Here is a 15,797-nt window from a genome sequence, read left to right as displayed (position 1 = left end):
CGACTCCCATAGACCAGTGGTGCTTCTATAGAGAACAGCCTGCTGGGAAACACACACTGGTACATGCACGCACACACATAGACACTCGCACCGAGGCTTGTCATCACAGAGAGGGACCTGCTGGCCTATTGTAGATCCCCGTGGCACAGGGATCACCTCATATCCCCCGCAAACACACAGCACACAGCGGGCAACTCCAAAGGCACAAATACATGCATGGGCTAAGCCTTTGTAAGCACACATTCGGACTTATTTCTCTCCAGCTCTCATTTTAATCACACTTCTCTCCCCCCTCTGTTTTCGCCATATACCCCCTGTCTCTTTAATTTTCTCTGTCTCTCTCCTAATCCCCCCAAACATCCATCTTGCTAATGCCCCCTTCATCCAAACACCAGCACCCCTCCTCTTTTCTGCCACTGACCCCCCCGCCCTTCCTCCGGAGACGACTTCTCCACGGCTTCTGCTCTCCCATTCAGCCCTGCTTGTCCCCATGTATTCATAGAGATCCCTGATGGAGTGGGGAGTCTTTGTGAGCGGGTCAGCCTCTTAACACCCCCCCACTGACCTCAAAGTCTACTCACACACACATTTGCGCACACACTGGATCCTTCTCACTTGCCATATGGCATGGGTAGTGACTGGGCTAACAAAAGAGAGCTAAAGAGGTGTCAGAGAGGTTTGTATGTATGTGTGTGTGCTCTGCATTAAAAAAGGCAAAGCAGCCAGGCATGGGGCAAGGTCCAATAAATGAAATTGATCTTTCTTTTTTGGGGGGGGTTGGAGAGAAGAGGGAGGTGACTTTCCACCTTTTCTTCCTGCCATCAAATTCATTGGCTCAATGAAGAGTAATGAGAGGGGGGTCCTGATTGAAGCACAATGGGGGCACGCTTGATGGAGTGTTGAGCAATGCTGATCTGTCTTCATCATCGGAGCGGATTTGCTGTTATGACAACAATGCTATCATCATCGCCATTGTGGCAATATGATTACGAGTGTCGTCATCGACATCATTTTGATCCCGGGTTTTGGTAGGAATGGTACCTGTGTCTTAAAATGGCAGGCACCCTCTTTCAAGGAAAGAGTGGAAAGGAAAGTAAGAACAACAAGCATTCAGAAAATAAGGCAGTTTTGAACACACACCCAAGTTACCCAAACACAAATGGAAGAAAATAAACTGTAAACGTATTAACCAAAATGTCCATTCATTGTTTACCAACATCAACTCTCTTTACACCTTTCACTAAAATGCATTTTGGCTTTGATTTGCAATCAGAAAGTGCTCCAACACACGTAAGTACACTTGTAAGTGAACCCTAAACACAGTGAAGGGTTGTGATCTGATTAGCCAAATCAACTCAAATGGACGCCCAATGACCACATTGGACACAAGTGTAAATTGACTGTTCCACAGCAGTGATAAATCAACCATTAGCCAACTACCGGGCAAAGCTACTGTACTAGCAAGAAGGCAGTGAGAAAGCTTGGCAGAATGGTTATTCATTAAGATAAGTGTCTGCCTCTGATTTGCTGCAGCAACATTATACAGGCAACCTCTGTTTTTCTGCCACAACCAACCCTAACTCAACCTTCATCACCTAAGGCACATTATAAGATTTACGCAGATCCTTCTTGACCCAAAAGCAACTTTGTTTCACACATGTAGTCATTAACTGTAAACATACATTAATGTTTAAAATTGATAGTTCCCCTCCAGGGAAAATAAAGTTTGGGGCTCTCTGCTGGAACTGCTACCCCCGCGACCCGACCACGGATAAGCGGGAGAAGATGGATGGATGGATGGATGGAGTTCCCCTCCAAATATGTACTTACTGTAGGTTGCAGCTGAGATTGTTGGCGGTCACGTTTCTATCATAACGCAATGCTCTTTCCTGCAAAGAAGTCAGAAACAATGATTGATATACAGTATAGTGACGGAATAATTTATGAATGGATAAAAGAAATGCAGATACTTTTCAGCCCTCAATGATCTGGGACAGCAAATATAAGTGAAATTCAACTCTACAGATTGGCATTGATAGGGGAAGCGAGATGTCCCCAAACCCGAATGCCTCGTCTGCAAGAAAAACAAAATAACACTTCAATGTCAACATGTTCAAGAAACAAGCCAAAATAATGAATGCTTGGTGTGTGTGTACATTTGTCATCCTTGAAAACCTGACATGTAAGCTCATTTTACAGGATTCTGAATGCATTGTTGTTCTTTAAGTTCAGGATTTATCTGCAATTCTGCATAGCAACTTAGCTTTAAACTGCTGCATTGGAGTGGTACCTTGAAACAAAAATCACTTAAGGGGCTTTGTGGTTTAAAAAGAAAATGTTTGGAAACCACTACTTTGAGTCAAACATTTTTTTCTCAAGAGAACGGTAAAAAAAAAGTGTGTGTCGTCGCTCAGATAAGCCAAGCAAACCTGCCTGCACCCCACCAATAGAAGAGCGTGCATGTGTGTGTATCCTCATACATCTGTGTGTCCACAGCGGGGTGGGTCACATGCCCTATTTCAGTCAGGCCTGATATGATCAGACGTCAGATCAGGAGCTCCTCGTGTCTGTATGGCCCTTGGCGTTTCTGCATGGAGGTGTGAAAAGGTCTAAACGCCAACAGAGTGCAACATCGCCTTTGATACCCTGGCACCATACAGATACAGAACTAGTGGAAACTCAGCAATACAGCATTTGAAACAGACATTGTGTGATATTACATTGAAAGTGAATGAGAACATTCTGCAGCACAAGAGAATGAAGGAAGGTCAAGTGGGTTTTCACAGCATTACTCAAACCAATTTATTATAAATGGACATTTCTTCAGTTCCACAGAGCAGCTAAACACATGAGCCTGGTGTGTCTACAGATGTACTGTAGGGCTCAGATAATAGTAATGAGGTGCTTTGCAATAAACTGAGACTTTCAGCAATTGTCAATTCCTTTTTTCTTGTATGTTTGTCTCAATTGCTATTTTCAAATCATCTTCAAATCTTTTTACGAGTTATATTTTTGAAAAGTATCCTCGCCTTGTGTCTTTGTTTTTTCCTTCCTGTCTTTATGTTTTCTCGCCTTTGTAATTATCTGCCATGCCTTGATTCTTTCCACCTGAATGTAATCAAGGTGCGGTGTTCCTCCGGCCATCCCGGTTTGTTCCTTGTTTTGTGTTAGTTGCTTTTGGCTTGTATTACCTATGGTCCCTTAGTTTCATTATTTTCCAATTGTTTACCAGCTTAAGCTTAGAAAAATTCACCTTAAGTTATAAATATCTTCTTCCCTTCTGTTTCTGTGATAGGGAACTACTCCCTTACCCAGCTGTGAATGATAAACAAAGCTAGCTAACAAGCTAGCTCTAGCATCAGCTGCTTGCTAATGATACCTGGCATTGTAACCTTTCTTCCAAAAATGGTCGCTCCTGGTTGATGATAACTTGTATTACCTTAGACTGCTCCCTTAGTTTCATGTTTTTTTTCCAGTTTTTGTCCCAGATTTAATCTCAATAAAGGTTGCCTTTATATTCCTGCCTCCATTTTGTCTCTGCGTTTTGGCCCCACTGCCTTCCCCACCTGTGTAACAGAGCCAACTCTAGCAGCAATAGCAGCTAGCTAGTGACACTGTCCATTTTAAGCCTTGCTCCCCAACAGCCACATCCTTTCTTCAAAATATGGTCACTCCTGGTTTTAAAATGACGATGGCCTAAAAGCGAAGCAAATTTTAGGCTTGAGACAAACTAATGGCTGGGGGCAAATTCCACATGATATATAGCAGTAGGCCTATAGTATGTTCTGTCTTTCAAATATACAAGTCATGAACACAAACATGGAGTTTTTGACATATTAGGCAAGTCAAACATTCCAAATACCACACAAAATTAGCTCCTGTACAGAATGTAATTAATATAGATGTTGCTATAATTTTCATGGCGGTTCATTTAATTAGCTGGTGGTGGTGCAAGCACAGGATTTGAAACTGTCTAGGGGCAGAAATGTGGGGAAATGTTAGCTTTTTCCATCAGAAACGGCTCAATGAAGAAAAAAGAAGAAAGAAGTTGGATTATTCAAGAGGAATGGCAGACTTCAGATCAGCTCCATCCCTTAAGATAAACACTGTAGGGATTTATCTTCCAATTCCTTTTACATTTCCCACACATTATACTATTTAACTCAAAACAATTTATGTGAATTTTGAACAGTCTGTGATTGCTAGGTAGTTTTACAGTAACTCCCATAAAATAAGAATACATTATACATTGTACACAAACAAAACACATTACTGTGTTTGGCTAACACACTTCCTGTTCAAACTCCCTTCCCTCACTTTCTCACATTGTTTTTTCTTTCCTCATTCCATTCTTCTCTAGTACTTAATTCAAACAATCTCCCCTCTGAGATATCCATTTTCAGTTTCACATACGTGCAACATATATCAGACGCTCGGGATAATTGTTAGCACTTTATATCGAAATCGAGCTGCTGACTGTGTAGCATTCCGTCACAGCCGCTGTGACTTGCACACGCAAAGTGTAAAGATAGGAGTGCGCACATACACACACACAATCCCACAAATCACAGGTCTCATTTAGTTCCCTTTCTGTGTTTTAATTAGAGCCGAGGAAGGCTAATCACCTCCTTAGTAGACAGCATCGCTAATGAGACGGAGAGGGAGGAGCTGAGAGGGAGGGAGGGGAGGCGAGAGATACACATAATTGAGAGGAGCAAAGAAGAAGGATGCTGGAGGGGAAAGTGGCAGGGAATAAAGAAAATAAGACATGAGGTTGTTAGGAGTAAGTAGATTAGATAGGAAAGAAGCGGGGAAAGGGAGCGAAGGAGAGGAAGGGATGTGTCTACGATACAAAGAGGAATCCACCAAAATAATAGAGCGTGGTAGAGGTGGGTGGATGAAATAAATAAGGGGAAAATGAAGCTGGAGTTGGCAACAAAAGGATCAACTCAAAGAGAGTGACGGGCCTGGAGAGACACAGAGAGATGGACTTAAGAGGAAGCAAACACACAACAAGAGCAGAGGACATTTTGCAGCGGCATAGTGAAGCCGGAGAGAAATAATGAGAGCCCCATACCTCCCACAAAGCCAGCCATGTCTGCCCCTAACTCCCCCCACTCCTACCTACTCCATCCCTCCCCCCACTCCTACCCACTCCCTCCCTCCCTTCCCTTCCCCTGGCTTGCTCCTTTCATGCTGTCACCCAGTGAGTGTCTGAATAGCCTTTTATTATTCAACAGTCTGGGCAGGTCGGGGGGTCATCTCATGGCCCACCACCCTGCCACCAGCAAACATCCACACACACTCTCAAACATGACCCTGCGCCGATCTCGCACACAAAAGAGACTCTAAAAAAAAAAAAGAAGCTATTTGTGGACGCAAACATACACAAACTTTTAGCCGGTTGGCACTCCGAGCTACGCTAACTTCAGCTAGTTGACAACGTGAGACAGTCCCTGATGCATTCATTACAACACTTGTCCACCCCTTGTTAGCCTACTGTATCTATCTTCCCAATGCATCTGCAAGCGGTAAGGGAGCTGTGTCGGTGTATTTTGTGAAGGTATATGTCTGCTCGTGTGTGACAGGAGGGAAACAGAGATAACAGTAGCCCGGTGGTATCAGCTCCCATCTTATCTTCTACACAGCCAGAAGCAGGTATACAAGCTAATTGGAAAGTGCCAGACATGCGGTAGACTGGTGAAACACACGTCCGCCTTTCCGGAGAAAGCGAGTCAGACGAGAGAATTGGCAGCCGGAGAGAGAATAAGGGAAGAAGCAATTCATGGGAGAGAGCGAAAATGATACAGCGAGAAAGGAGACAAAAGGAAGGAGAAGTGGATAGGGAGGAGTGACAGAACATGAGGAAGAGATAGAGATGGGGGAGAAATTGCAGGGAAGACAGCTAAAGCCCGAAATACAATATCACCATGACAAACAGTAACTAAGGCACAGTTCACTTCTGAGATAGCACAGGTATTGTGCCTATTTTGTCTGTAACTGTATTGTCAGCACTGAGCAAAGTGGAAATGGAAAAACAAATAGCATCTCCTGCTTTACTCTACAGAGCGAGTCTCCTTCCAGCCCACTTGGTAATGAGTCACTCTGTCAAATCCTCTCTCACATGCCACGTCTGACGCATTGACAATGTGACATCTTGGCCTGTATACTTCCCCTGTGATGTGTTTGCGATGGATGTCAAAGTCTATCCTCAAGAAACACCCTGGTTATGACAAACACATCAGGGGATGTCACACACACTGGGTAACGTAGCTCGACCCATTGCCCTTTAAACCCCTAAACATTTAGCTCCTGGACTGTATATAATATATATATATATTATAGATGTATATATTGTCAGAATATTCTTAATTTCGAAGGATGATTCAGCATATTGTATTACAATACATGCATAGCTGTATCAGTTGATTTCAATGCCATGAAGAGAACATAAAGTAAAAAAACAACCCTCCCCAAAGTATACCTTGCATCATTGTGTAATTTACTCTGAATGGTAACAGGAATTACAAAATGAATCATTTTGAAGAAGCTGTTTCAGTTTTTTGTAGTGAAAAAGTATTGAAACTAACTGAGACCAATGATTGATGAAATCAATTCAGAAGCAGCGTCATTTTCCTATTAACTTATATTCAAAACATTTGAAACATGAAAATTGAAATGTATGGCATTTCCACATTGGGTTCACTTTCCAAACCTAAAAGGATGGCGCCTGCCTATGAACTTGTTCAGCAATACAAAACACAACACATCTTCTTTGTGTCCCTGTTGTCCTAACTTTCCCACAATCTCATGATAGACCGACTTCTGGAAATGTGTCTGAATGCTTTGGTGGAGGTCTGTGCTCTCAAGAAGACATTTTATTACCCTCTGTATTGGGAATTGTGATGAATTTTTGGTATCGACATTAGGAGGAAAATCCTTGGAAAACCAGTTTTTTTTAATAAATTGAGCCACTTTCCTTTGTACACGTCCGAACCGACTAAAGATTGTTTTGCAGAGCTGTTTTTCAATGTTTCAGTCTTTCAATCATGAGTCATTCCAGTGCATCTCAGAATAAATCATCAGACCCTGAGCCGGCACTGCACAAGACCAGAAGCAGGTGAGAACTTATAATAATGGTTATTGATTAGCGCGCTAAGCACACTGTGTCCTGTCTTGTTTTTATTACAGATGAAAGCTACCGTTGCTCCGAGGCTGCCTTGCGTGTGCTCGCTGAAGGGGAATGTGTGGGAGAAAGATGTTAAATTCAAGGAAGCCATTGCTATATTTATAAAAGTAATCTAGTGTGAACAAAATCTGGTGTTGATGAGGATGTGGTGCATGTGGGAATTAATTTAGCTATTAATAATGATGGATGCTGGTGTTAAAATAAGAGAGAAAATGAATAGGGTATGAAAATCGACAATATGTGCGAGTATGTACTTAAATGTATCTCTGCTGCAAGTGTGATTGTGTGAAACCCTAATTTGTATCATATCAATATGTATCAGCATGTGTTTGTTTCCACCTCCTCTCCTATGCTGCCTGTGATTAGGCCCCTGGGAGTGTCACGCTTTGCTCTTCCGTAAAATGCTTTTATGCCACGTGAGAGCCTTTTTTCTTTTCACTGTTTATATGAAGAAAAGCTGTGATGTCAATAATTTGCTGTTAGCTGAGAAGAGCCAATACCAACAGCCTAGGAGTGAGACAGACTCGACTCGTATGATGATTATCTACGCTGATAAAACGTCTTCTTTTACCACTGTTGGTGTGCTGCTTTTACAAATGCATTTCACGTGAGCGTTTCAGAGTTGATGAACAAATGAACAGTTATTTTGCAGTCCATTGAGTTGTCGGTTACATCCCTAATCATTTATGCACATACAATTAAATATTTTCTGACATTTATTTCATCTCACTCTTTTCTACAAACCATTAGGGTATCAAACAGATTGATGCTGCGCAGGTTAATAAGCATGTATGATGTTATGTGTTTATGTTTAGTTTGTAAATGACATGTTTTGAAGGGAAATCTCTTGGTGTACTCGTCAACGTCTCGGTGAGTGATTGGCAGCTATAAGACAGTAATACGATGCACGCATCGATGTGAATACGATAATATCGATGAAACCAAGAGGCGTTCACTTTACTTGCCGAATGAACGAGGAGTTAAATTGCCTGAAATTGGCTGCACGTTGTGATGTGTCATTCCTCCATCCGTCTTTCCTTCTATCCATCCATCCTCCCTCAGTCAACTTTTCCCATTTTACATTTCTCCCCTTTCCAGTCATCCGTTACGAGAGTTCCTCCCCTTCCCTCTCCCTCTGCAACTCGCCGCCTGCTGAGCTGATTGAACATTTTGCTGTTCGCTGTCTGGATTCTGTCCCAAATCCCCTGCATAAACTTGAAACACCATGTTAAGCATTTTCACAGCTTGTGAAATATGCGGTCAATTTGTTCATGTTTGCAACAACGCTGCCTCCCAGTCAAATGTATGATTGTCCTAATCCACTTTATCTCGCTACTTTGGTGTCTTTTATTTATTTATTTTGTTTACTTTTTTTCCTCCAAACCAAATCAAGGGGAGTTCAGGTGCGGCTGATGCTGCTCTATGACTTATGGGTTCTCTGAACACTGCATGCACACACAAACACAGGCATGGAAGCCACCTATCAGCACCCACACAACCATCCCAGCACTCTCAAGGTTGTCACAAATCAATCTGGAGTAGTGTTTTCATTAACCAAAGGTGAGAAGTGTGAACGAGTAGAAAGAGGTTTTAATCGTGAACATGTGAGGGGCCAGAAGGTTCGCTGGAGAAGTCACCATTATTTTTTCTCTCTTCACTCCTACACGTCTCCCTCCCACACATCCCTTCATTTCTCTCTTCTCAATTCCTTTGTTTCCCCCCACTTCCAATTCCACGCCCTCTCCTCACTGCTTCCCCCTTTATACCTTCTAACTCCACCCCTTTCTTTGATCCACTCCTTGACCCTTCCTCCCCCCTCCCCCCTCCCTTCCTTCCACCTCTCCACTTCTCCCAGGCTTTTATCAGGCCCGGACATATTTCAACTTTTGCCTCTACCTTTCCACGCTCCTGAGGATTCATCATCCCTCCCTTGATTCTTTCCCTCGCTCCTTCAACCCTTCCCACCACCCTTTATCATGCCGCCCCCCCACCAAGCAACCATCCATCCATTTCTCCATTCCCCAGCTGCCAGCTCTCAGAACCGCAGGAACAGTAAATCTGGTGGAACCCCAGGAAGTGGGTCACAAGGGGACACTTAAACATGTAACACTCAAGTGAGGGCCTAACCTCTGCCGAAAAATTGCCTCATGAGTGCGCGTGCACCACCACGCTCACTTGAGCACACACACAGACAGGTTTTATATCTGTCTGGGCTTTAAACAGAGAACTCTAAGTATAGGTTTGTTATTACAGCTCATGTTCTCTTACCTATAATCAATCCAAGTTGTTAGGATTTGCGATCAGGGGAAACAACGAGGGCTTTGTGTCACACAGACCTGGCAGTGCTGCAGCACTTTCCCCTGTTCCTGGTTTCCTCCTGTATGAACCTACACCCTTCAGAGGCTGGTGTGTGCCAGCAAGTCTCTGGAGCTAGTTAGGTTGGGTTTGTATGAGTGTGTGTGTGTGTGTGCCCCAGGGATCTCTGTTTTGAGTTAGGCTGTGTGCTCTGTGGCTGGTGTCGCTATTTGTTCTACTGCTGTTACTTACAAGCTAACATTTCCTAATTCATACAGGATGTAAGAAGGGTGCAGAAGTCTTTCATTTCTCTTTGAGGCACATGACCTCGACCTCATTACAAGTTCTTAATCAGAACCGCACAGCTGGAAAAAAAACTTTTCATCAATCAAAATGGGATTTTCTTGCAGTCTTTACTGGTGCTAATGAAAACGTTCTGACACTGTTCACACATGTCCAGTGACATGTTCAAAAAGGAGCAGCTGTCACGGCGCGCTATAACAGTTATGTTGGAGACGATGGCTGCCTTCATGAGGAAGAAAACGTGGCCTGGTCCTCATTACTAGCCCGACTCACATATTCTGTCAAAGAAATCGGCTCCAAATGGGACCAATTCAGTTTGGATGTGGCGCGTCTCCAAAAGAGTTCCCTTTTTCAAAAACACTAATCTGTGGTCCACAAATTAGTTGTCAGTCATCAGCTGTAGACAGACATGGAATCTGGGAAAAGGCAGAACCCGACAAATCAACAAGACGTCAATCAAACACACAAACACGTTCACACTGGGATCAACGTGACGGGGTGCATGAACACACACACTCACAGGAACTAGGGGTTGCGTCTTCCAACCGTCTGATAGCATTTCCTCCTTTAGACTAATAGTCCCTAACTCTGTTTTCTCCATTAATTCAAGGTGACTCCTGCAAGACATTAGAGGATGGATATTGAGCTCACGGCTCTCAAGTGCCCTCCTAATTAATATTAATTTGTAATTTATATTTCCTCACTGAATTGCATTTTTGTAAAGGCGCTCTTATCTTTAAAAATAAACCCTTTAAAAGTCAAGAAAATTGTTTCTAAGCATCCAATTGACACTCATGTCTGCAGATATTAGACAGCGTCTTGAAGGGTTGTTGGAATTTAATGACATTGAAGCAACGTTGGATGAATAGGAAATGTTCCACTTTAAAAAGGAAAGTCAAAAGCACGACAGTAGTCATGGGATGACAATAGACTATTCATAATTTATTTTTAAGACCATTTAGTTTTCCTTGTCAACATGTGAAACAGCGCTTGCAAACAAAACAGCTAACAATGAAAAACTATTATGTGTGGGTAAGAATAAAGGATAAAGAGCATGGGTGTGCGTAATGGAAGTAGAAATGTTGGCTTGGATGATAAATGTTATTAGCCTACTATAGCCATTGTTAGTTTGTCATCACCATTCTATGCTTCAGATCGGCCAAACTGCACCGTCCCCCAAGATGTAAAAGTAAAACAATTGCAGTTTTAAACCCAAAAGTTCAACATAAACAAGACTACTGGTAAGGTTTTGGAAATGAAAGTCGTTTAGGTTAGAACAAGTATGTTTCTTACGTTACTTATCTTAAATAATAAAATAAGTCAATATACAGTATGTCCAGAGTTGGGTAATAATAATATTACATTTGTCGTTTACGGAGTAATGTAACACGTTACTGTTTTAAATTCAGTAATCACACTACTGTTACAAACATTGCGCGAAACGCGTCACTTTTATAAATTCAGTAATCACACTAGTTACTAACATTGCGCAAAAAAATTACTAGATTCTCCCTTTGACAGACTAGACTATAGTTACTGGGGAATAATTTCCCCTGCATGTCATCTTTCACCCTCTGACGCAACTGACCAACCTTGAGCAGCCGTTATCTCCCTTAAGGAGGGACTGCCCAAGCAAGTTGTTGTTGTTACCAGTTTGTGACCGGGCAACTGTCGGTCAGAGATAGTTATTGTTATGGGACACCTGGAACACATCCTTCTCGGGGTGTAGATGACCCCGAGCCATAAGCGACAACAAATGTGATTCAGTGTCCCTCAGCTGATTATTCTATCTATTGAAGGATGTTGATTATTACGCTCTGAACTAGAGTCCTCACAAAACACAAAACAAAACAAGTCAGACATTATACAATTTAAAATAAAAACAATAATCGTGGCTTGATATTGAGTAAGAACATGTTGTCATGAACCCCACAGCTTCCGGTCTTCCAAGACCCTACCAGACAAAAAGACGTAATGCAGGCACGAAACATACTACCAATAGAACTACATTGCTTTTAAAATCGTTCTGTGTGACACGAAAAAAAGGGGGAAATCGTGTTGGTGAACACGAATCAATAGATGAAATACACAACACAAAGCTAGTAGCTCAAGACCCCGAACCCAGAGTGATGATGTTGAATGTGTGCCGACTCCGAACAAGCAGCAAAAACTTGAATTCTCACCGTTATTAACTTGTGTTATGTCTTCCTTATTGCAATAGTAATTGTTATGTGTGTGCACATTTAGGCCTAAGTTTTAAGTTGTGGCTATAGGCTGTTGCTGAGTAACGCAAAATTAATCTAAAGTAACGAGTAAAGAAACAAGTAAAGTAACGAGTAATGTATTACTTTTTTTAAAGTAATAAGTAATATATGACTTTTTTTGAGTAATGACCCCATCTCTGAGTACAGTACGTCACACGCAACACAAACAGCAAAGTTGTGTGATCTTTTTGTTTAATTATGCACTTCTTTACACATTCTTTGCCGCTTTTCGTATAATGTCACCCGACTTCCTGTGTTGCTCGTGTCAAATTAACCACGCCATGCAAGCTGCAGTGTTTTCTTGTAATCGTGTAGGTGATTAACTATGTGAATACATTATAACCTCCTTTTGATCCCACTCTTAGCAGGCTGCTTCGAAACCCTATCTAGGAGGCTGATAACGCCTATTTAATTAGCTGTTAACATTCATAGCAGGTGAAAAAGAAAGCAAACAAGCACATTTCCTGATATATTCTGATATTGTCATGAATAATAGTTTGTTTATTGTAACCCTGGTTTCATATTTGTTGAATTTCCTATAAATCACTATCAGGAATAAAAACATTGCCCTCACCAAGTTAATATCTGGGAACATAAGCAGTCAAATGAAGAAATAGGTATAAAAGAAACCCTATACTTGCTGCAGTTGTGTGGATACAGATGTTCCTGCAATCATTAGCAAATGTTAAGGAAAAATGTTTTCAGCCCATTCTGACTTGTAGCAATGTCACTGTGTCTTCAAATTGAGGCAATTACTCTGCTGAGTATGTTATTATAAGAAAAATAAAGTATAGTCACCACAAAATGAGTCCTAAATTGCAGTCAACTAGAATTATCCTTTAATGTAGGACTGAGAGAATAAAAATAACAGCTATTAGAAGGAACTAGAGATGTTTCCTATTAAATGTGAAGCTGGGCCTTGCTTACAGAGACAGAGAGAGATAAAGTGGTTCAGTCCTGAGTGCTGCGGTGCTGATTGTGAGTGATGCCTTTGTGTTTCTCTGTGCCATGTCTTGGTAAGGGGAAAACACCTCGCTGTCAATGCCATGCAGTCAGATAAAGTGTACACATAAAGTCAGCTAGGTATGAATCAGAGCGAGAGAATGAGGCCAGGGAAAGAATGACTGGATGATTAGACACCCAAACTGCTCCCTCATGTCATGCAAAACAAACAAACTCCAACCCAGAAACTACAATGGAACAGGGTAGGAGCTTCTTATTTGATATTGACAACAAAGAAAAATAAGTTCTACTGGGGAAATGTCTCAAAGCCAAGCGCTGACAGTTCACGGTCCTTTAGGAGTAGAATGGAACAGAAAATAAAATGCATTGGTCAACCATACAGTATGTCCGTGCTGGAGTTAAAATGACACTTTGTACTGCCCCTGCAGAGGGAAGGTATGAATATTTTATACACCTCTCCTACCGCATAAGTCTGTAAAAAAAAAAAGTAACAGCCTGTTCTTTTCATTGGGTGCCGGGCTGAGGGACTGTAGGAGCGTTGCAGTAATGTTCCGCGCTTTAAAAAAAGGTGACCAGACACATTCTTTTCAGCAGCCCTATAGTTCTGCCTGGGCTATACATTTGTCGACCAACTGTTGACATCGCTTGCAATATGCTGCGCTCAGAGTGTGATCACCACCATGGACTGTGAGCAAGAACAAGGCAGGGCAGACTCTTTCTTGTCTTCCCTGCACACATACACACACACAATGGTGGCGAACGAGTCATAAAGTAATAAAGCCGCATGGACCCCTAATGAAAGAGAATAAGAGGATGGGGGGAAAGTGAACTTGGATGAATAACAATCTGGTGTGTGTGTGTGTGTGTGTGTGTGTCTGTGTGTGTGTGTGTGTGTGTGTGTGTGTGGTGTGTGTGTGTGTGTGTGTGTGTGTGTGTGTGTGTGTGTGTGTGTGTGTGTGTGTGTGTCTGTGTGTGTGTGTGTGTGTGTGTGTGTGTGTGTGTGTGTTAGGGGGGAGGTATGTCCCTTCAGCAGCAGTGCAAGCAAACTCCTTCTCTGTAGTCCAACACCCCCCAACGTTGAAATGGAAACCACCAAATCGCCGCTAATTGAATAAGTGACAATGAGTGGGCAGACGAGGCGACAGATGCTCACGTGCCTTTACAACCCAAAAGCACACACACATTCCTCTTGACTCCAATATGAACCGGGGTCTAGAGGCGCATTTTACTATGGCCGCCCCACCTGCTGCTGGGAGGGAGGGAGAGAATATTGCCATGAATGTTCACGACAGACGTTTAATTCACACTATCACTGTATGGCTACAAGGCACCGGCACAGGGAGGCGATAATGAGGGGAGCTGCAGCCAGAACGGTTTGTTTGTTTAGTGCTGATCGCCTTTTTTTGTATGTGTGGAGATCTGGGCCTCAGAGCAACCAATGGATCAATAAAATGATCTTGGTGGAGCCTGGGAGAAGGAGAAGTTAAACACAAAACGTACAAGAGTATTGCACCTGCTGCTGAGGATGAATATTTTTCGCCTTGATTATTGGAGTTCTTAAGCGCCCAAAAGGCCATGTTTGTTCGGCTCCTCTGGTTATGTAGCGTGCCTAAATGTATTAAGTCTCCATCTGCTTTTTACTTAGATTATACCCCCTCGCTCTATACATTAATTGTTTTATTCCGCGCCGTGTTTAAGACCCCCGCGCGCCCCACTCTCACCTCCACCCCCTCCGACTCTTTCTTTTGCTCCCCTTCTTCCAGAAACTCCAGAGCGGACTTTGTTCTCCAAATGTGATTAGCTTCTCTGGGACGCAGGGCATAATTGCATTACTGCATTGTGAGCATTCGGAGCTATGGAAATGTTAGGCGCCCGTATCAAACCTGTTTAAATACCACTATGGTGAAAGATGTGCAAAAGAAGGAGGCGTGAATGCAAACATTTTGCAGACATGAATAGACACAGGGAGAGGGGAATAAAGGTTTTTCCACCAATTTAAGGCTCCTGGGTTTAAAATAAAAAAAACAGGCTTCTGGTTGGTGTCCGTGCACGTTTTCGAATATGTAATAAGATATTGTTTTGTTTCCTTAGAAGATCAGCCCACATTAAATCACGCGGTTCAAATGGATAACATCTAGTCCTGCTTAGTTTTACATATTACATTGCTCATGAAGCCAGTTGGTAGCAGCTGGTGGTAAATTATTCATTTGTTTTTGCATATTCCGTATCTGTCTATTCCTTAAGGTTAATTATGGTCTCCGAAATCATTCTGAAAGTGTTGCCTGGGAAATTACTTCAGCTAAGCGATCAGTGAGGGTGAGCGGGGCAGTTATGAGTTGTAGTCTTCTTCCGGGGGGTGCTTGTTCTGGGAGTTCTGCCACAGATGGTCGTATACAGTTGCGTCTCATCTCCCAACTCCACTGCTATAGTATTTCATTTGAATATTTATGAAGCTGTTATTGCAATAACTGAAGTCCCTATTAGCTGAGCGCATGTTTTTATCCTCTCTCACTGTCTTTGACGCGCGCAAGCTCGTGCACATGACGAAATGTGTGAATAGATGGCAGTTGGGGGGGGGGGGGGGTCTTTTACTATTCCCGTGACAATAATTTCCTCGCAGTTGTGTGGGGTTTTGGGGCCTTGTTTGGTTGGCTGTAATCGCCGGGTCCTTGTGCCAAACAAACTGCTCCAGATGGTCTCCAGAATGTGAGGTCCCAGTTGTGCACAATTGTGAAACCTTAGATGTCTCTCCCCTCATGTCTTTCTTTCTCTCATTTAATTTC

Source organism: Gymnodraco acuticeps, unplaced genomic scaffold (assembly GCF_902827175.1).
Source record: "Gymnodraco acuticeps unplaced genomic scaffold, fGymAcu1.1, whole genome shotgun sequence".
Lineage (NCBI taxonomy): Eukaryota > Metazoa > Chordata > Actinopteri > Perciformes > Bathydraconidae > Gymnodraco > Gymnodraco acuticeps.
The sequence above is the reverse complement of the archived record's forward strand: the minus strand, read 5'-3'. Positions refer to the sequence as shown.